Source organism: Loxodonta africana, chromosome 17, assembly GCF_030014295.1.
Source record: "Loxodonta africana isolate mLoxAfr1 chromosome 17, mLoxAfr1.hap2, whole genome shotgun sequence".
NCBI lineage: Eukaryota > Metazoa > Chordata > Mammalia > Proboscidea > Elephantidae > Loxodonta > Loxodonta africana.
Window position 1 is genome coordinate 33,054,546 of NC_087358.1, and position 22,610 is coordinate 33,077,155.

The following is a 22,610-nucleotide window of genomic DNA, read 5'->3' on the forward strand; positions in this document are numbered from 1 at the left end:
AGGTGTGTTCATGGGAAGGACATTGTTTTTTAAAGGCAGGAGGGAGCCCTGACTGACAAGAATTTCCAAGGAAATCTCTCAGTGCAGAAGCTAGTAATGTTTATAATAGGAACAGTTTTACATGCACCTGAAGAAAATGTCAACAAAGTTTCTGTTTATTTCAAACTGTTGTGAGAGGTATTGAATTATTGTGCAGGGAAAAATATTTGTCTCATACCCACTAGGAAAACTGCAATGATCTTCCAAAATGGAGAATGTCTTCTAACCAAGGACATATATCAAAAATTGATTTATGTGAGCCACTGAGTTTGTACATATTTTGACACTCTTCATTTTATAGCCTTATTCCATTACCTTGACAGAAGAAAATGTCTGTTTGCTTCTAAACTTACATCCTAGCTAATTTTGAAAATGTATTTATAGTTTAAACATACCTAAAAGTTACTTAATGTATTTTTTATAATAAAATATATATCCTGGTGCTTAATTTACTCCTACTTATCCAACCCCATTAACCGTTGCCTTCGAGTCGATTCCAACTCAGCGACCCTATAGGTCAGAGTAGAACTGCCCCCATAGAGTTTCCAAGGAGCATCTGGTAGATTTGAACTGCCAACCTTTTGGTTAGTAGCCATAGCACTTAACCACTATGCCACCAGGGTTTCCTGCTCATTCAAGGCAGGAACTAATTCTCCTTAGTTAATAATTTGCATCATATCCGATTTTTAAATGCGTTTCCTCCCTACGTGTCATGCACAAATACTCTAACATTATATACGTCTTAATTCTTATTTTCTCAAAGTTTTGAGAAGAGTGTCTGGAATCAGCTTCCAACTTTTCTTCTGATGACAGTCACTGAAAAACTACTTCAGCATCCCTGAGTGGTGGACAAATAGCGTTCGTAGCAAGTGAAATTTCTACCTCAACAACTCACAAAATGTGGTGAGAAATGGTGTGTGGCCCTCCTCAAGATGACCTTTTAAAAAAAAAAAAAATTGAGAGTTTTAAAAATCGTTCTATAAAAAGGGAAGATTAAAAGAAAAGGTTAAAAGGAAAAAATGAGCCAAAAAAATAAAATAAAATAAATGAAGCATGAGCATGCAGGAAAGTAGGAGGTAGAAACTGAGAGGAAACATCATAGCCATTTGGCAATGGATTAGAGTAGGTATTGCCCTCAATGAATTCCTCGTGGGAGAATGCGGTCTGTGAAAACTAGTGGCTATATGGTTATGGCTTCAAAGAAAGTATGTTCTTTAAACTTATATTCCTCTTTTCTCTCAACTTTTAGGTACAGTACTGGGTCATAAAATGTGAGTGTGGTTTCTACACACAGTTATACTTGTTTGCCAAAGTCTGTTAGGGAAAATAGCAGATAGAAGTGTTTGCAAAACAGCGTTTCCTGTGATTCTCACACAGTGGCTGCAAACCAAAGACTCTTTCACTGTTAGGTTTAATCCCATCCACTAGGGGATTTTCTACAATCGATTTACAGAAAACTAGAGATTGTGATCAGAGTTCATATTTGATCCAAAAATGCACTTCCCGTCTGTGTTTCTTTCCAAGTATTAGCCTCCTCTACCACACCCATAGCAGCAGTTTTCACTACCATGGAATGCCATCTGTGTACAGACTTTTGGTGTGTATTTTTACATTACTTTTGGACAAATCAGGTAATACTGCAAGCTCACTTCCCTGACCACATCTTTTATCAGCAGTCTAAGGAAAAAAAATTATGTTGAGCCTGCTTTCAAGGATTTCAATATTGAGAGAGACAGGGAAGAAGCTGGCAGTAGTTACAGGTTTGAAATCTGGGACAGATTTCTTAACCTCTCTGAGCAATTGTCTCTTCACCTATAAAGGAGAGATGAGACTGACTTGCAGATGTGTTGTGAGGATTGGCAATTGTTTTTATGCAACATAGTAGGAATTTAATAAATAGCAACTATTATTAATATGAAGCCCTCCCTGGTGGTGCAATGGTTAAAGCATTTGGCTGCTAACCAAAAGGTTCAAACCAACCAGCTGCTCTGTGGGAGAAAGATGTGGCAGGCTGTTCCCTTAAAAGTTACAGCCTTGGAAATCCTACGGGGCAGTTCTACTCTATCGTACAGGGTCGCTATGAGTCCAAATCAACTTGACAACAGTCGGGTTTTTTTTTTTTTTTTAATTACTGTGCTCACCAACCCACCAACTCAAACCAAACCCATTGCTATCCAGTCAAATTTTGACTAACAGTGACCCTACAGGACAGAGTAGAACTGCCCCAAAGATTTCTAAAGTTGTATACCTTTATGGAAGCAGGCTGTTGCATCTTTGTTCCATGGAGTGGCTGATAGGTTCGAACTGCTGACCTTTCAGTTAGCAGCCAAGCATGTAACCATTGCGCCACCAGGGTTCCTCACTCACCAACCACCCATGATAAATTAAAAAAAAAAAAAAAAGATTTGCACCCATAAAAAGGAAGGTTGCATTGTCCACCCTAGGGACATCCCACAGTGGCTGCTCGTGAGAAATAATACTGCTAGATCCACTTCCTTGTCCCATTGTTAAGACTGAAGGCACTCAACACTTCTGGTGTTCCACGCTTAAGACAATGCCCTTGTAAAACTCTCAGCTTCCAATACTGTCATCTATTACCCTATTTGCCCAAGCCCTACTTTCCTTTTGCCCATGAGAATAGTTCCAAGCTCCTTAGCACAGAATTTAAGGATCCTTAAAAATCTCAGACATACACGTGACAAAGTCCATTATGTACTCTTTACTCTTACTCTATTGAGCACACTGTACAACAGTCCCCTGAATGTAGTTTCACGTGCTACATGTTTTTATTCTGGTTAAACTTTCAAAAGAAAACAAAAATTCTCATACCTAGACCAATAAGCAGTATCACTATAAACAGAAAAGTTTCAAATTGTCAAAGATTTCCTTTTACTGGACCCACAATCAACACCGATGGAAATAGCAGTCAAGAAATCAAACAACAAATTGCATTAGGCAAATTTGTTATGAAAGACCTCTTTAAAGTGTTAAAAAGCAAAGAAGACTAAGGTGCAACTCATCCAAACCATGGTATTTTCAAATGCCTCATATGCATGCAAAAGCTGGACAATGAATAAGGAAGACCAAAGAGAAACTGATGCCTTTGAATTATGGCATTGGCAAAGAATATTGAATATACTATGGACTGCCAGGAGAGTGAACTAATCTGTGTTGGAAGACGTCAGCCAGACTCCTCCTTAGAAGCGAGGATGGTGAGACTTCATCTCATGTACTTTGGACATTTATCAGGAAGGACCTGGAGAAGGACATCATGGTTGGTAAAGTAGAGGGTCAGAGAAAAAGAGGAAGACCCCAACAAGTTGGAATGACATAGTGGCAGCAATGATGGGCTCAAGCATATCAACAATTGTGAGGATGGTGCAGTACTGTGTAGTATTTCCTTCTGTTTTACACAGGGTCGTTATGAGTCAGAACTGACTCAATGACACCTAACAACAACAACAAACATTTCAAAGGGAGATTTGGAAAAAAAAAAAAGATGGCAGAAAGTGAATTTTGCACCTTCTAAAAAAAAAAAAAAAAAAAAATTCACTTTCTGCCATCTTGTTTTGTTTTTTTTTTTTCCAAATCTCCCTTTGAAATGTTTGTTGTTGTTAAAAAAAAAATTTTTTTTAATGACATCAGCATGGACTGCTAACCAAAAGTTCAGCAGTTTGAACCCATTAGCTGCTCTGCAGGAGAAAGATGTGGCAGTATGCTTCCGTAAAGATTACAGCTTTAGAAACCCTATGGGACAGTTCTGTTTTGTCTCCTAGGGTAGCTCTAAGTCAGAATCAACTTGACAGCTGTGCGTTTGGTTTTCGTGTCCTAATAATATCAGACCTATGAAAAGTTAGAAAGAGCTGAGAAAATTGAGAGTAGAGATTGAAAGAGCATTTTTTGAGACAGCCATTGGAGAAGAGTGGGGTTGCTCACCTTGTGTCTTAAGTCAGAATGGCTTTAAAGAGACAATTGAAAGAATTTCATATACATCCTTGGCCATTTAGGGAATACAGAAGACAAATGCCTGATTCTTGCTCAGCAAATTTAAAGTGTAAGAGGTGGGCTGACAGGTTCCTTTGTGGAAGAGTGGAGTTGTTGCTGAACTGGAAATAATATGTAGGCATAGAGTGTGGCAGCTTGGTGGCATAACAAATGCATGAAATTTTCCTACCACGTGAATGAAAGAGAAATTGTTTGGGATCATAAGCTCCCCTAAGTAGGAACAGACCTCATCAGAGAGAAACTGATGGTATCATCAGATTCCTAGGGCCTTAAACCAAACCATTAGGAATAGGAAATAACCAGCCTAAATAGAGATCCTCAGCAACTGATTGGGGCAAGGAGGAGATGTTGGGAGGTAGGAAGTCGAGGGAAGTGGATAGGCTTCATAGAACTCAGGAGAGTATGTAACATAGAAAGTGTCAGCATCAAACATTCACCAATCCAAGAAAATGGCACTACGTGTCCCATGTGGTACCAGGCATAAAAGAAATAGCTTGATCCAAACTGTCTCTTCTCCTATCCTTCTCTGCACCAGCTCTGACCCCAAAAGAAAAAGAAAATTCCATTAAGAGAAGGTGAAAAAGTAGACATACACAGCAGGAAAGGAGAAGCCATCTACTCCCCATCCCTGGATTTCTGGGTACTAACTGAAATAGGCCTTTTTGGGGTGAAGAGAAGCTTCAACTTGACAGCAAGGCTGAAATTGAGATATTCCATGAGGCAGAACGTTCTAATTTCTAAATTGAGAATAGTGTTTTGTGCCCTATGAGTAAATAAAAAAGTCATAGGACCTGCCTGAGTTTTCATCTGGGGGAAGGGAAGGGACAAGCTTTATAGAGCTAATTTTAAGGGGGTCTGGAAAACAATTAACATATACTTTGTGATTGTACCCCCTGCACCATGTTTACTTCAATATAACCCTCATATCTGCCTCTCCACTGTGGTATCCCTGGTAGCAGCTACTCTGACTTCTTTATTTTTGTGTTCCCGGTACCTAGCCAAGTAACTGGAAATAGTGCTAAGTACTTGCTGAATAAAACAAGGGAGAATATCATGACTTCCTGAAAAGAGGTAAACAGAATTACAAGTTGGAACCAATTGCCATCGAGTTGGTTCCGACTCACAGCGACCCTATGCACAACAGAACAAAACACTGCCTGGTCCGGCGCCATCCTTACAATCATTGATATGCTTGAGTTCATTGTTGCAGCCACTGTGTCAATCCACCTTGTTGAGGGTCTTCCTCTTTTCCACTGACCCTGTACTCTGCCGAGCATGGTATCCTTCTCCAGGGACTCATCCTTCCTGACAATATGTCCAAAGTATGTAAGACACAGTCTTGCCATCCTTGCCTCTAAGGAGCATTCTGGGCGCACTTCTTCCAAGACAGATTTGTTTGTTCTTTTGGCAGTCCATGGTATATTCAATACTCTTCATCAACGCCACAATTCAAAGGCGCCAACTCTTCTTCGGTCTTCCTTATTCACTGTCCAGCTTTCACACATATATGATGCAATTGAAAATACCATGGCTTGGGTCAGGCGCACCTTAGTCTTCAGGGTGACATCTTTGATCTTCAACACTTTGAAGAGGTCCTTTGCAGCAGATTTGCCCAATGCAATGCATCTTTTGATTTCTTGACTGCTGCTTCCATGGCTGTTGATTGTGGATCCAAGTAAAATGAAATCCTTGACAACTTCAATCTTTTCTCCATTTATCATGATGCTCATTGGTGCAGTTGTGAGGATTTTTGTTTTCTTCATGTTGAGGTGTAATCCATACTGAAGGCTGTGGTCTTTGATCTTCATTAGTAAGTACTTCAAATCCTCTTCACTTTCAGCAAGCAAGGTTGTGTCATCTGCATAACGCAGTCTTCCTCCAATCTTCATATAGTCCAGCTTCTTGGATTTTTTGTTCAGCATACAGATTAACTAGGTATGGTGAAAGAATTCAACCCTGACACACACCTCTCCAGACTTTAAACCAATCAGTATCCCCTTGTTCTGTCCGAACAACTGCCTCTTGATCCATGTAAAGGTTCCTCATGAGCACAATTAAGTGTTTTGGAATTCCCATTCTTCTCAGTGTTATCCATAATTTGTTATGATCCACACAGTCGAATGCCTTTGCATAGTCAATAAAACACAGGTAAACATCCTTCTGGTATTCTCTGCTTTCAGCCAGGATCCATCTGACATCAGCAATGATATTTCTGGTTCCATGCCCTCTTCTGAAACTGGCCTGAATTTCTGGCAGTTCCCTGTCGATATACTGCTGCAGCCGTTTTGGAATGATCTTCAGCAAAATTTTGCTTGCGTGTGATAGTAACAATATTGTTCTATAATTTCCACATTCGGTTGGATCACCTTTCTTGGGAATAGGCATAAATATGGATCTCTTCCAGTCATTTGGCCAGGAAGCTGTCTTCCATATGTCTTGGCATAGACGAGTGAGCACCTCCAGCACTGCATCTGTTTGTTGAAACATCTCAATTTATATTCCATCAATTCCTGGAGCCTTGCTTTTCGCCAATGCCGTCAGAGCAGCTTGGACTTCTTCCTTCAGTACCATCGGCTCCTGATCATATGCCACCTCTTGAAATGGTTGAATATTGACTAGTTCTTTTTGGTATAATGACTCTGTGTATTCCTTCCATCTTCAAAAAGCAGGACAAAAAATATGGAGATTCAGAGACACGGCTGACCTCCAAAAATGAAAGATGTGACTGTGTTGGGTACATTGTACATGCATAATCATTATATAGTAAATGAAACCAAAAGGAGAACCATGATGATATTAGAAAGGCCAAAGCCGTTAGGCTGCTGGCGTGCCAGAAACAGAACGGATGAAGCTTGTTTAAAGAAAGTAGACTGGGAAACACACCAGAGGCCCATCAAGAGTGTTGCTGTAGATAGCATCTAAGGGATGCAGCCAAATCAGTGTTTAGGCCCAGGGAGGAGAGTAGTATCTACCCGATGTTTAGGCAGCAGGATGATTTTCCATACATAAAAGAACTTTGCTTCTCCAATCATCAAATTTGGAAGCAAAAGAGAGTTAGCTCACATAGATGGCAGAAGCTAAAGCAGTGAGAACAAAAGAGAAAAAGACAACTGGAAGAGAATGAAATGGCATAGCCTGACAGATGTATTGGGTTGATTCAAACCAACTGGGTTAAATAAGATGGACTGGTATCTATTCTATATGTAGTTTAAACTCTGAATTTCCTAACTCTCTTATAAATTTTGTTTAGTTCATTCAAATTGTTGACCCTTGCACCTTACCGATGCGGATGCTACTGCAGATAACATCAGAAGAGCAAGCCTGTTAATCCACGGTGGTGAAGTCTTTTGAGGAGAAAGTTCTCCAGTTCCCTCAGGTGGTAGTAATATAGTTATTTCAATGAAGTGACATGATAGAAAACATTGAAATGCCTCTGTTTAGTGATTTCTTCACAGAAGAAAATGTCTCAAGATTTTTTTTTTATCAACACTTTAGAATGATTTAGAGAGAATCAATGTATACATGACAGAAAAAATGGAGAAGAAAATAAAGTGTGAAGACTCTGAAGAGCCAAAAGACTTTAAGCAAAAGCAAGAGATGTCATCTACATTTAATGTTGCATAGAGTCTTCCCTGGGTTAGAGTCTTTCCTGGGAAGGCCAAATATATATTGTAAGCCTAGGAGGAAAACATAAATTACTAGAAAGGTCAAGGAATAAAAAGGTATTGAATGACTATTTTGTGCTCTATCCTACAAAACTTACCTCATTTAATCTCTATTAATGTCCTGCGAGGGTTTATTATCATTCTACCACTGAGCAAACTGAGATTCGGACAGGCTAAAAAAATTATTCAAAGCAATATATGTGGCAGAATCAAGACAAAAATCCAGATTTTTTTCCTCATAATACCAAGATGTCTTTGGGTATGAAATGCAAGCAGCAAAATATATTAAAAAGATAAAAGTCATCTATATGATGGTTTATTAAGAAAAGCATTACTTTTTATAGTAATGAAATCAGGTTAAAATGAATATCAAGGGAACTTAAAACTTAAGTAAATGAAACAAGAAATATGCAAGACCTGGATGTGGTAAATTATAAAACCATACTAAACAACTTTAAATAAGGTTTGAATTCCTAGAAGACAGTAGTGTACCGATTTCAAGATAATCTTCATTCAAATCGTCCAAAGTCACTGGAATTTTTAAAAACTTAATTATAACATTGGAACTCTGGTGGCACAGTGGTTAAGAGCTCAGATGCCATTAAAGCTCATATACAGAAAAAAATGCCCAATAAGAGGCAAGAGAATTTTGAGAAAAGAGTAATACAAAAGAATCCCTCCAACTAGATTTTAAAGTACACTTGCAAAGTGCAATAATTAAAATTGTGTGGTATTTAGGCAAGACAAATCCAAGAGACCAAAATAAAAAAAGTGAAAATTCCAAGTACACATTAACTCTATATATAAGAATTTAGTAATTTATACAAGTTGTATCAAAAAACCCTAACTGCTATCTCTAGGAAAAACCGATTATCTAATAAACAGTTTAAAGGCAATTGATTAAACTATAAAAGAATAAAAAGTGATCCTGTTAAAATGAATGTTGAGTCACATGACTTCTCTGCCTAAAGCTCTCAGTGGTTCCCCATCACTCTCAAAGTAAAGGCCTGATAGTGACCATGACGGCTATCTAATGTGGCCCGTATTTCCTCCCTGGCTTCATTTCCTAGTTCTCCTTCCTTGACTCACTCTGCCCTAAACAACATTGGCCCTCTTTGTGCTCCTCAGACAATACAGAAAGCCTCCACCCTCAAGGGTTTTGCTGTTGTGGTTCCCTGTGCCTGGAACACTTCTCCCCCAAATATTATGTGACTTCCTCTTCACCTGCTTCAGATTTTTGTTCAAATGTCACCTTCTCGGTGATATTTTCCCTTACAACCCTGAAACTATGAAAGTACAGGAAGAAAATATAGGTAACCATTCACATAATTTTCAGATATGAACAGTCTCCTTAACCAAGATGACAAAAGCAAAAACTACAAAATACTAATTAATAAATTACATCACATAAAAATTTAAAACATCTGCTTGTTCCAAATACGGGAGAGTAAAACAGCAAGCAACAAGTGGAAGAAATATATTGGCAACATATGATGGACAAAGGTTAATTTCTTTCCTATATTAAAAAAAAAAAAAAACTATTACATGATAGATATAAAAATGGAAAAAGAAAAGAAAATTTTTGGGTACTCATACAAATTGCCAACATACATGAAAACAATTTAATCTCCTTGGTAAAAAAAGTAACTGAAAATTAAAATAACAATGAAACACCAAGTTAGCAAAGATAAATACAATGACAACATACAACCTTAGTGAGAGTGAGAAGAAATAAACTTTTTTCTGTACACAGCCAGGATATAAACATTGTTGTTGTGTGTCACTGAGTTGATTCCTACTCAGAGCAACCCTCTATGACAGAGTAGAACTTCCCTGTAGGGTTTCCTAGGCTGTAATCTTTACAGGAACAGATTGCCAGGTCTTTTCTCCTGCGGGATGCTTCATGTTTAAACCACCAATCTTTCAATAAGCAACCAAGTAGTTAACCATTGTGCCACCAGGGCAAAGATGTATAATCTGTCTTAACAGCAAGTTGGCAATATGAATAAAAAATATTTAAAATGTATTTACCTTTTGACCCCAGAATTTCACTCCTGGAAACTGTTCATAAGGACATAATCAGGGACAGTCAGAAAGATTTAACTGCAAAGATATAATAAAATGGTAACTTGCAACCTTAGAGGGAATAAGAAATACGGGAGGAAGCAACAAGAAATACAAGAAGAGGCAGTGCAATTTCTCCCTTGTTGATGAAGATAGAGAAGAGGTATATAGGCTGGTTATATTTAAATAAGCCATATGTCTTTTTTTTTTTTTTTTTTAAAGCAACAGCTGGAAATGGCAGCTATACTGCATCTTCGCTAAGGCTAGAAAAGTAGTCGGCTCAAGCTTTCACAGAGGGATCTAGGTTAAATATAAGTAGGTATTTCCTTACAAGAAGGTTTGTAAACAGTGGTATTGGATAAAGAGGAAGGCAATACAATCACATCTCCTACCGGACTTTACTGCAGATTAAAATGATTTTTGGTGCAAGTCTACAATAAGCAGGATCTGATGTCTTAAACTGAAGTTCAGTCTATTTTTTAATTATGCTTTTTTTTTGTTTCCATGTTTGGTGAGTCCATTTGTGCATTTATAGTATGGGTTTATATTAGATAAATTGTCACTTCATGTCATAAAAAATAATCATTAAAGTTACTTTTTATTACTCAACTGTAGAGGCACAGTAGTGAACAGCTTGGCTGCTAACCAAAAGGTCAGCAGTTTAATACCATCAGCTGCTCTTTGGAAACCTTATGGGACAGTTCTACTCTGTCCTGTAGGGCCACTATGAGTCGGAATTGACTCAACAGCAATGGGTTTATGGTTTTGGTTTAATAGGTTTCCCAGTGAGAATTGGGATGGGAGACTCTATCTTCAACCCACCAGCTGCCATGCATTCCATAATCCCAGTAATACCTGAAATCCTTTGGGTTATTCTGATTTTTCCCAGGAAATTTTGAGCCTGAAACCAATTTATCAATCCGCTGAGAGGCCAAAGATATTCCAAGACCCCTTTTCCATTACCATGGGAGTTGAGTTTTCTAGTGTGCATATCATTCGGGATGGATGTTGTTATAGCTTTGTTTATTGAGCACTGATGACTATTACAACAAATACCAGACACAATTCTGGAACACAACAGAACAGGTCACAGCCATTGCCAAGTTCTGATACAAAGGGAAAATCTCCCAAATATGGAAAAAGATTTGTACATACTCACGGAAAAAGCTGGATATAAAAACCACATTACAGGAGTATATTAATAGGAAGTCAATTCTAATCATTTTTCAAGGCAATGCAGATATACTTACCAAGGAAAAAAATGAGCCTAAGAAGAAAAGAATATAAATTGCTCATATGGAAAAAGAAGGACTACTACTGTATTATTTACAGCTTAAGGAATCATTTTTTTTCACGTTTAATAAACTTCAAATATTCTCATTTACCAAACAAACAAAATATGGCTTCATTTCTCCAGTTGCATTTCAGTTACATGCCACAATATAGGGAATTCCGTAATGACTACCTAGCAATTATTTCTGTCCTTCGATTATTCCAAGCAGGGAAATAAAAATGAAAAGGAGCACTACTTGAAGGAATATTAGCAGAGAGCACCCCTTTGAAAAGAGATTCTGCATTTGTGGTTTCCCTGGCTCACTTTATTTTAAAGGAATACAGCTTCTCCTTTAAGTCCTAACCTTTAAAGCCAGTCTATCGTTTTTAAAATTCATTTTGACTTTTACTCCTTGGCTACACCGGGGTTTATCTTGCTCAGAAATCCAGGTGCCTGGTATATCAAGGTCTTACCTGCTTGCAAGTCAGACCCCTTCAGGGAAATTTTGCTCCTCAAATCACCTGAATGTCATCCTGACAATATTCCTTGGATTTATTAATTCTCTCTGCTGGACACATAGCCTAATTCTAAACATTTATGACTGTATTTTTCAAAATACCCTCTTCCTTCCTCCCAAGTAGATGAAATCTTTGTTCTTGTTTCTTACAAGTCTTTACTTTTACATTCTCTAAAAGCTCCGAGTTTTCTGCCTATGCCCCTTCCTGCGTCAACATTACCACCTGACTCTTCCTCCTTCCCAGAGCTGTGTACCTCATCTCTGCAGTCTTACCTTCAGGTCTCCCTGCGTAGGCATATTCTCTTGTCAAATACCTTAAAATGTCAACTAGCATACATATAATTTATAACATTTAAGTTTTACTCAGTAGCACTGTGGGTTCTCAATCTATAATTATTTTTAAGAATTCCTACTCTGTCCTCCCAATTTTTTTAACTTTTCTCTTCAATAACAATCCACAAATGTGACCTATGGTAGGAATTTCTGGCAAAGGAATGTGATAGTCTTAACTTAATCCTGTATGAATATATAGCTGTTATAGGAAAACAACAACAAAAAAACCCAGAACTCTTCCTTTCAATCCATTCTTTTTTGGGTTCCTGTGATTAGCATCCCAACACATCCCTAACTGATACAGTTGATAAAAAGTTTTGTAACAAACCTTAAACAAAAAAAGATATTTCAAGAAGTGGTATTTGTCATTGGAAAAGTGACTTTCCTTCTGAGTAAGAATTAAATTATTATTATAGATGTAGTTCATTAATTTATTTTTCTTAAATGGCTCTTCTACTTAAAGGTGTCTATTCTCTAGTACATGCAAATACAAAATGATCTTACTATTGTTTACTTTTTATTTTCTATTGGTCATAAGTTTACTCGGGAAAGAAGAGAAAATGAGGTGATTAGAGACTGCAGATCAATAGCAAAGCTTACCCTCAGTTCCCACGAAAGCTTTAGTACAATTTCTTACCATCACTCCTTATACCTATCAGAGCACTGGGTTGCAAACAACAGCAACTTACTCTAGCTAAGAAAAGCAAAAAAGGAATTTACTAGAACAATATCAGATGGTTCACAAAATTGACAGCATCCACAGGACTGTGCTTCCTTCAGAGCTTCTAAGGAAAAATCTGTTCCTTGCCTCTCTGAGCTTGTGGTGGCTATGTCACTCCTTGATTCGTGGTCATTCCTTGGCTGTGTTGGCCTGCCTTGATGGCATTTATGGCCCACCCAAATACTCCACTAAAATCTCATCTCAAAATCTTTAACTTCATCACATCTGCAAAGAGCCTTTTTCCAAAAAAGGTAACATTTATAATCTTCAAGGATTAGGATATGAATATCTTTTAAGGGGCTATTTTTTCAGCTGCCATATTAGGTATAATCTTGAGGAGAACCAAACCGTCTATCATCCCTTCTCCCCCCAACTCATGTATTCTGTCTATGGGAGAAATAACTCCATATATTGCTCTCCTGAAAGAGCACCCAAATCTTACAAAGTGTATCTCCAAGCTGGAGTCACATGTGAGCCTTTAAAAGGCCATCCCACTACCTGTAAGTGAACTGCTTTGGGGGTGCTGGGCTACATGATAAAACCAATTATCCCATGAGTACATTGCCTGACTTAATTTACAAAAAAAGCAAATGCTTGGTCAAAGCGATGCTGCACAGAGTATTTTGATGGAGTAAAAGAGTGGAGTTAAGGCAACAATCAATGGTGTTTCCAGAATTATAATAGGCAGAAAGAGCAAACCCATATTCTGAATGTTGTTTTCCAAAGGGTACAGATACTTGATGGAAAGTGTCCAAAATAATCAACCCACCACAAGTTTTGTCCAGGCTCTAGCTCCTTATTGCAGGCACAGCGTGGGCTAATTCTACTGGAAAACTGAGCCCTCAACAATGAGGTTAGCAAAATAAGCCTTAATGTAGAGAAGTCCCAATTCATAACTTGCATCACTGTAACCATTGCCACATTATTCATGAGACCATTATGCAAGCACCAAGAAGAGTGGGAAAGGAAGCTGGCTGACATACAAAGGTTGGGTCATCTTATCTAACCTGACCATTTACAGCCTTTTGATATGCATTTAATTGTACCCTAATGTTTCCCCACTCTAGGTCCCTTCCCAGAAGTTTATGTATACGCCTCTACCAAAATAGTCTCATTACTTCCAAATTCTGATCACCTGCTCAAACCATTAACAACTATCTATTGATTGTATCATTACTTAGCTCAAGCCTTGACTTTTTCCAGGCAAATTAGACAAGATGTACCTCCGTTTAGTATCACCACTGAGATGAGTGGTATGTTAAGATAGCATCACTCTACCTAAGGCTTTTTGTTGTTCTTAGGTGCCCTACAGTTGATTTAGACTCATAGCAAACCCATGTGACAGAGTAGAACTGTCCCATAGGGTTTTCTAGACTATAATCTTTTTTTTTTTTTTTTAATAATTGTGCTTTAGGTGAAAGTTTACAGCTCAAGTTAATTTCTCATACAAAAATTTATACACATATTGTTAGGTGACATTAGTTGCAATCCCCACAATGTGACAGCACACTCCCCCTTTCCACTCCAGGTTTCTTGTGTCCATTCAACCAGTTCCTGTCCCTTCCTGCCTTCTCATCCTGCCTCTGGACAGGAGCGTCCCATTTAGTCTCGTGCATCTGATTGAACTTCTTAGTTCTAAGAAGTGCACTCCTCATAGGTATTATTTTTTGTTTTGTAGTCCAGTCTAATCTTGGTCTGAAGAGCGGGCTTCAGGAATGGTTTTAACTCTGGGTTAACAGAGTGTTCAGGGGCCATAGTTTAGGGGTTCCTCCAGTCTCTGTCAGACCATTAAGTCTGCTCTTTTTTGCACGAATTTTAGTTTTGCTCCTCACTTTTCTCTCAATCTGTCTGGGACTCTCTGTTGTGTTCCCTGTCAGGAGGGTTATTGGTGATAGCTGGGCACCATCTAGTTCTTCTGTAGACTGTAATCTTTACAGAGCAGATTACCAGGTCTTCCTCCCATAGAGTGCCTGGGTGGGTTCAAAGCACCCATTTTTCAGTTAGCAGCTGAGAGCTTAACCATCGTGCCTCCAGGGCTCCTTATGTAAGGGTGGTACCAAGAAATAAAAAAAGAAGCATCAGCCAACCAGGCTTTGTTTATTTTTTTTAATGGTGTCTTTACTTCCCAGCCAACTAACTAGTCCTGGGAGCCCTTGTATGAGGTCATTCTTATGGTGTTGAGGGGATAGCAACATTGCTGCAGGAAAACACGCATTGGGAAGATGAACATACTCCTTGTGCAATTAAGATTGCCTTGGACCTACTGCTGTATATACCACTTCTGCTAGATAATGGTATAATGCTGGGTAAGCCTCACATTATGATTTGGTGGACAAGCTAATGATCAGTTTATAAGGAGCAGCTCAGGTCACAAAGTCAGGTATTTAGTCTCTACTAAGGTTCAATAACAATCCAAGGGTTATTTCTCAAAACAGGAATAGTTACTTGCTGAAGAGGTTATAGCTTTTATTGCTAAAATATTAGTGATCTTGACTGTGAATTTGCTGTTGGGGCTTCGTAAAGCATCCCAATCTGCCACAAACTGTCCAGGCTTCATTGGATCTGTTAGGTCATATGGGCTGCCTGGTAGAGCTGATTGCATGGCAGCCTGGACTGATTGCCAGGGGCTGTGTTGATTTGAGTTAGTAAGGAGACAACATCTGGAACAGCAGCTGCGCTTGGAGGCACCACCTAATTAAGTTTATAATAATCCACTCTAATTTTCCAAGACCCATCTGTCTTCCCCATCAGCCTAATTGGAGAGTTAAATGGAGCTGTGATAGCAATGACCACCCCTTATCTTTCCAATCATTGATGGTAGCACTAATCTTTGGGATTTCCCAGGAATGTGTTATTGTTCTTGGTTATTTCTTTTAGTGGAAAAAGTAAGATCCAGGCACTTTCATCCTTGGTCCTTGCCCTCATAATAACTTTTCCTTTAGTCAAGAAGCCAATGTGAACATTTTACCAGAATATACTCAGGAAGCGGTAGGAAAAAAAAAAGAATGCGTGTTCGAAGTCTCCACTCTACCAATGTGAGATAGACTTGTGTCAAACTTCCATTTATTGTCAGACCATCATAAGCTTCCACTCTGACCAGCAGACCAGACTGCTGTTCTTCTTTGCTGGGAATGTGTTATTTTGGAGGCATCCAAAAACAGCTCATAGGTCTACTTACATCCCTTTCTTCAGAATATCTTCCCCTGCCCCCCAAAATGACCACAGGTCTAGAAATATGGATGATGACTATATGTCTTTTTTGGTGAGCTCTATCCACAAATGAAGAAGCCCCAATGGCACAGTGATTAAATTCTCCGCTACTAACTAAAGGTTTGGCAGTTTGAACCCACCAGCCGCTCCATGAGAGAAAGTTGTGCCAATCTGCTTCTACAAAGATTGACAGCCTTGGAAACCTTACGTTACAGCTCCACTCTGTCCTATTGGGTCACTAGGAGTCAGAACTGACTCAATAGCAATGGTGTTAGTTTTTTGGTTATCCTCAAATGTGGCGTGTTTAATGCAAATGTATTAGGAATTTTGTGAACTGCCTATAGATTTCAAACTTATAGATGCCATGATCAATAAACTAATGAGAAAGACCCATGTGTCTCTATTAGGGAAGGCACAACTACATAGCCTCTGGATGTTAAGTGCCTGATGTGGCTTCTGCCCACTCCCCCCTCCACCACAGAACCTTCCAATCTCCACTGGAATCAGGCAAACCATTTTAATAGCAGTGTCTCCCAACAATATCCCCAATCTATAAGATAAGACACAACAGTGTTTTTTAAAGATCCCAATGGTTCCATCACTGAAGTATTTCTCAAAACCCTAGTAAAGGGAAGGCTGGCTTCTAAGTAGGTGAGATTTATATGATAAATCCAGTCTTTTGATTTATTTCTGTATATTATGGCAAATTATTTATGGCATCTTAACTTCCATTAGCATGACCCCATTTAATTCAGCTGCCTTTCAGCCAACCTAGTTAAGAATAAAACCACTTTGCCTTCACAATGAATCTAGATAATTGTACCTATGTAACTTAAAAAAAAAAAAAAAAAAAAGACTAATATAAAACTATATTTCTTCACTGTTTGGTTGAGCACTGTCATGGATTGAATTGTGTCCTCCCAAAATATGTGTCAACTTGGTTAGGCCATGATTCCCAGTATTGTGTGGTTGTCCTCCATTTTGTGATTCTAATTTTCCTATGTGTTGTAAATCCTAATCTCTGCTTGTGGTTAATGAGGCAAGATTAGAGGATTAGGATGGGATTGTAACACCCTTACCCCTTACTAAGGTCTCATCCCTGATCCAATGTAAAAGGAGTTTCCCCGGGGCATGGCCTGTACGGCATTTTATGTTATGAGAGATAAAAGAAAAGGGAAGTGAGCAGAGAGGGGGGAATTTACAACAAGGTGATCATCTTGGGGGTTCCTCTATCCTCTACCAGTTCAGTAAGTCACCTTCAACAAAGTTACCACTTATCTATCGTCTATTTAGTGCTTTTCCATCCCTACCCCTCCTCTACCTCATAATCATCAAAGATTGTTGCTTTTTGAATATAGACCTTTCATTAGTTTTTATAGTAGTGGTCTCATACAATATTTGTCCTTTCGTGATTGACTTATTTCACTCAGCATAATTTCCTCCAGATTCATCCAAGTTGTGAAATGCTTTGCAGATTCATCTTTTTTCTTTACCATTGCACAGTACTCCACCATGTTTAAGTACCGTAGTTTGTTTATCCAGTCATCTGTTGATGGGCGCCTAGGTTGTTTCCAACTCTTGCTATTGTGAACAACGCTGCAGTGAACATGGGTGTGCCTATGTCTATTCTGTGATGGCACTTATTTCTCTAGGATATATTCCTAGGAGTGGAATTGCTCGATTGTATGGTATTTCTATTTCTAGCTTTTTCCAAAATGATTGTAAAATTTTGCATTCCCACCAGCAATGTATAGGAGTTCCAATCTCCCCGAAGACTCTCCAACATTTGTTATTTCCTGTTTTTTGATGTGTGATAGCAATGTCAGGGTGAGATGGTATCTCATTGTGGTTTTCATTTGCATTTCTCTAATGGCTAGTGATCGTGAGCATTTCCTCATGTGTCTTAGCCATTTGAATGTCCTCTTTGGTGAAGTATCTGTTCATATTCTTTGCCCATTTTTTAAGTGGATTATTTGCAATCATTTTTGAATGATCTTCAGCAAAATTTTACTTGTGTGTGATGTTAATGATATTGTTCAATAACTTCTGCATTCTATTAGAATACTTTTCTTTGCAGTGGGTACAAACACAGATCTCTTCCAGTCAGATGGCCAGGTAGTTATCTTCCAAGTTTCTTGGCATAGATCAGTGTGCACTCCAGCACTGCATCTGTTTGCTGAAACTTCTCAGTTAGTAGTCTGTCAGTTCCTGAAGCCTTGCTTTTCACCAATGCCTTCAGTGCAGCTTAGACTTCTTCCTTCAATACCATTGTTTCTTGATCATATGCTACCTCCTGAAATGGTTGACAATCCATCATTTCTTTTTGGTACAGTGACTCTGTGTATTCCTTCTATCTTCATGTGATCTCCTGCATCATTTCTTTCACCAAAGTCATGACCCTCTTCTTTGTTTCCAACTTTCGCTTTCCAATCACCAGTAATTATCAATGCATTTTGATTGCATGTTTGATCAATTACAGACTGCAAAAGTTGGTAAAAACTTCAATTTCTTCATCTTTGGCATTAGTGGTTGGTGCACAAATTTGAATAATAGTCATATTAACTGGTCTTCCTTGTAGGCGCGTGGATATTTTCCTATCACTGACAACATTGTGCTTCAGGATAGATTTTAAATGCTCTTTTTGATGATGAATGCAATGTCATTCCTCTTCAATTTGTCAATTCCAGCATAGTAGACCATATGATTATCCAACTCAGAATAGCTAATATTAGTCCATTTCAGCTCACTAATGCCTAGGATATTGATCTTTATGTGTTCCATTTCATTTTTGATGACTTCCAACTCTCCTTTATTCGTGCTTCAAACATTCTACATTCCGATTATTAATGGATGTTTCCATCTGTTTCTTCTTGTTTTGAGTCATGACACATCACCATACGAAGGTCCCAAAACCTTTTCTCCATACACATCATTAACGTCAACTCTATTTTGAGGAGGCAGCTCTTCCTCAGTTGAATTCTGAGTACCTTCCAACATGAGCAACTCATCTTCTGCCACTATACCAGACAATGTCCCGTTTCTATTCATAAGATTTTCACTGGCCAGTTTTTTCAGAAGTAGACAGACAGGTCCTTCTTCCTATTCTGTCTTAGTTTTGAAGCTCCACTGAAGCCTGCCTACCATGGATGAAACCTGTTGGTATTTGAAATACCGGTGCCATAAGTTTCAACATCACAGCAACATTCAAGCCACCACAGTATGACAAACTAACAGATGAGTGGTGGCATGTAGCTATATGTATATGTATGTACGTGTGTGTGTGTGCGTGCGTGCGCGTGCATTTATGTTCATATATACAATAAAGCATGTGGGGGCACAGTTACAGATATTTCTTAGACATAACCAAGTACCTTGTTTGGTTGGTTTTCTTGGTTTGTAGCCACAGGAACATTGTCTCATGGAACAACTCAGTCAACTGAGTTCACAAAGTTTGTGTTCTACATCCTCGTTTTGTGAGTAGTTTCTGGAGTCTTAAAAAGTTGCTAGCAGCCATCTAAGATACAACTGTTGGTGTTTTCTCTCTGGAGCAAAAGAGAAAAAAGGAAACCAAAGATTTAGAGAAGTAACTAGTCTACAGGTCTAAGCCTGCATGAACCACAGCCTTATCTATTCTGAGACCAGAAGAACTAGAGGGCGCCTGGCTAACACTAATGACCATTGTGATAGAGCCACAATAGATGGAACTGGGTGGAAGTGGAAAAAAATGTGGAACAGAATTTAAATTCTTAAAAAGTCCAGAATTACTGGACCATTTGAGACTAGAGGACTCCTTGAGACTACCGCCCTGACTTATGCTATAAAACTTGAACAGAAACTACCTATTAGCTAAATAACAGACTGGCTCATAAAATAAAGAATATTACCAGTAACTACTGCATACTTTTAAAAAATCATCTATATGAGACCAAACGGTCAACCATTACTCTAAAGGAAAGATGAAAAAGTAAGGGAACAGGAAAACCAGATTATTGGAAATGAAACATCCAGAAGCGAATTAGATTATTAACACATTATGAAAATTATAATCAATGTCTCTGAATAATTTGTGTTGTAATTGTTAAATGGCGACCTAATTTGTTGTGTAAATCTTCACCAAAAAACACAATATTATTTAAAAAAAAAATAAAGTTAACGAAAGGATACCAACCACCAAAGCCGTTGCCTTCAAGTCGATTCTGACTCATAGCTACCCTATAGGACAGACTGAAATTGCCTCATAGGGTTTCAAGGCTGTAATCTTTATGAAAGCCGACTGCCACATCTTTCTCTCAAAGAGCTGCTGGAGAGTTCAAACCACTGACGTTTCGGTTTGCAGCCAAGACTTAACGACTGCAACACCAGGACTTCTTAATGGGTGGATACTGACACTGATTGGATACTCATATAATCAATAGAAGAACAAGATTAGAACTGGTCAAGATCCTATGGAACATCATGTTGCCTGAGCTTAGGTTCATATGAGCGCGTCCGAAGTAATGGGCAGACAGATGATATATCTTTCCATTCTCAACCCCCTTTAGCTTTCTTAGAAGAGAATTAAATTCAGTGTTCCACAAGAAATCAATATTGGTGCCATAGCATTGGGTGAATGTAATACAGGCTGCAAGTAACATAGACTACATGTCCTTTAAATGACCAACCTTTGGGTCCCAAACCCAGTTCTGTAAGCTCTTCTACTGGAATGTGTGCTCATAGAGATATGAGTCTTTATCTTATAGTTTTTGTTGTTTTTTTCCCCTAAATATCTTGTTGCACGTGATAGCAACTTACGTTGAACAAAGTATCTTTTATATTAATTTCTTCAATGTCTCTGAATTTTGTATGCGTTTGAGTGAGTTACTTAAACTATCTGTATCTGATTTTTCTTATGTCTAAAAAGCATGAGTAAAAATGTATATAGAGGAGTAATGTATTTTTTAAGTGGCTGTATAAGTCAAAAATGAAAAGGATTTTAGTTACAAGGATAAATAACTTATTTTAAATACCTATACTCTTCTAGAAATGAAAATGTCCCTGTCTTTCATAATCTTCATTAATTTGGTCATTCCTTTCTCTTTATGCCTTGGGACTATTGGAAAGTCAGTGTTTAAAACTGTTTGGCTCTGAGGCTGGTGTTTGGTATTTTATACTGAATCTTATTTTATTTTGTGTTGTATTTCCAACCTTTTAAAAATGATATTTGTCAACAACATTTGGGAGCCTGTAGTGTACATACTGTATTTTTTCATAGGAATGCATTCCTGGAATTGAGGGTGCTAACTGAATCAGATCATGCAGACCTTCTATGAAGACGCTTTCTTAGCATCTAAAATTGGCAATTACTCTCCTGTTCTTTTCAAATCCCATGAAGTTATAACATGTCTCAGGCCACAGGTCCTTCCAGCCACCATTCATGCAACTTTGATCAATTCTTCTTAGCTACACTTTCTTTTTTTTTTTTATTTAATTTATTATGTTTTAAGTGAAAGTTTACAATTCACGTCAGTTTCTCATACAAAAATTTATACACATCTTGCTGTATAACCCTAGCTTCTCTCCCCCTAATGTGACAGCACAGTCCTCCTCTCCATCCCATATTCCCCATGTCCATTCAGCCAGCTCTTGTCCTCCTCTGCCTTCTCATCTCAAGTCCAGGCAAGGGCTGCCCACATAGTCTCCTGTGTCTACTAGAGCCAAGAAACTCCACTCCTCAGCAGTATCATTTTCTGTCTTATAGCCAGTCCAATCCCTGTCTGAAGAGTTGGCTTCGGGAATGGTTCCAGTCTTGGGCTAACAGAGGGTCCCAGGGGTCACGTCCTTTGGGATCCCTCCAGTCTCAGTCAGACCATTAAGTCTGGTCTTTTTATGAGAATTTGAGGTCTGTATCCCACTGCCCTCCTGATCCATCAGGGGTTCTGTTGTGTTCCCTGCCAAGGCAGTCATCGGTGGTAGCCAGGCACCATCTAGTTCTTCCAGTCTCAGGCTGATGGAGTCTCTGGTTTATGTGGCCCTTTCTGTCTCTTGGGTTCATATTTACCTTGTGTCTGTCTTTGGTGTTCTTCATTCTCTTTTGCTTCAGGTGGGTTGAGGCCAATTGATGCATCTTAGACGGCTGCTTGCTAGCATTTAAGATCCCAGATACCACTCACCAAAGTGGGATGCAGAACATTTCCTTAGTACATTTTGTTATGCCAATTGACCTAGATATCCCCTGAAACCATGGTCCCCAGACTCTTGTCTCTGCTACTCTGGCCTTCGAAGTGTCCGCTTGTATTCAGGAAACTTCTTAGCTTTTGGCTTAGTCCAGTTGTGCTGACTTCCCCTATATTGTGTGTTGTCTTTCCCTTCGCCTAAAATAGTTCTTGTCTACTATGTAATTAGTTGAATACTCCAGCCTGTATGTAGTCTTTGGATGAGCATCAGTGTTTGATTTTTAGAAGCTCCCAGTTATCTAGTTTCTGTTGTGGTGTTTGTGACTTATTGGTAATGTTTTGTGTACTGTTTTTGCCATGTATTAGGGCTGATAGCATTGTCCCTATTTTTTCTTCCATGATCTTTATCATTTTAGATTTTATATTCAGGTCTTTGATCCATTTTGAGTTAGTTTTTATGCATGGTGTTAGGTATGGGTCTTGTTTCATTTTTTTTGCAGATGGGTATCCAGTTATGCCAGCACTATTTGTTAAAGAGACTGTCTTTTCCCCCATTTAACAGACTTTGGGCCTTTGTCAAATATCAGCTGCTCATATGTGGAAGGATTTATGTCTGGATTCTCAGTTCTGT

The 22,610-nt window shown here is 38.6% G+C and overlaps 1 long non-coding RNA gene across 3 annotated transcripts in view; it reads right to left on the reverse strand.

Annotated features, from left to right (window-relative positions):
* The window catches only part of LOC135227978 (uncharacterized), a 42,145-nt gene that overhangs the window by 3,649 nt on the left and 15,886 nt on the right, over positions 1-22,610 (reverse strand). The window contains exons 3-4 of one of the 3 annotated variants that reach the window (XR_010318181.1): positions 19,199-19,369; positions 9,225-9,812 (exon numbers count right to left, since the gene is read on the reverse strand). This is a non-coding gene — a long non-coding RNA (uncharacterized LOC135227978). Of the gene's footprint in view, positions 1-9,224; positions 9,813-16,694; positions 19,370-22,610 lie in introns of those variants that run through there. The other 2 variants (XR_010318182.1, XR_010318180.1) reach the window with 2 other exon arrangements.